The following is a 612-nucleotide window of genomic DNA, read 5'->3' on the forward strand; positions in this document are numbered from 1 at the left end:
GCACGCACGCTCCCCCACTCCCGCTCCCTGGGTCTCTCGGGAACACGAGCGGTGCGGGGCTGGGTCACCCTGGCGCACCCCGCCCGGGACCCCGTCTCCGCCGGGCCGGGAGAGGATGCCTCGGAGGGAGGGGGAGCCCTTCTTCAATACCCTTCCCCCCGACACACACGCACACGCACACACGTGCACACACGCACACATGTACACACAACAGGCTCCTGCGCACACACCCCGCGGGCTCCCCTTGTTCTTTCTGCCTCACCCGCTCACTGCACAGCCTTGCTCCTCTCTCCCCGTGCCTGCACGCGCGCGCGCACACACACACACACACACACACAGTACGGGTTCCCCTGGTTGTCCCTTGCACACACAGTCACTGCACGCCGCTGGCTCCCCTGCGCGCGCACACACACACGCACACTGCACACCACAGGTTCCTCTTGTTCTCTCTCTTGCAGCCCCATTCATGGCTCTCTTCTGGCTCCCCTGCACACACACGCTGCACACAACACACACACACACTGCACACCACAGGTTCCCCTGGTTGTCTCTTGCACACACAGTCACTGCACGCCGCTGGCTCCCCTGCGCACACACACACACACACTGAAG

General features: G+C 64.7%; 1 protein-coding gene across 1 annotated transcript in view; it reads left to right on the plus strand.

The window, feature by feature from the left end:
- The window catches only part of NPTX1 (neuronal pentraxin 1), a gene marked incomplete at its 3' end in the record, with an annotated part of 29,729 nt that overhangs the window by 27,481 nt on the left and 1,636 nt on the right, over window positions 1-612 (plus strand). The window lies entirely within an intron of this gene.

The sequence above is a fragment of the Alligator sinensis genome, unplaced genomic scaffold, assembly GCF_000455745.1.
Source record: "Alligator sinensis unplaced genomic scaffold, ASM45574v1 scaffold2383_1, whole genome shotgun sequence".
Taxonomy (NCBI): domain Eukaryota; kingdom Metazoa; phylum Chordata; order Crocodylia; family Alligatoridae; genus Alligator; species Alligator sinensis.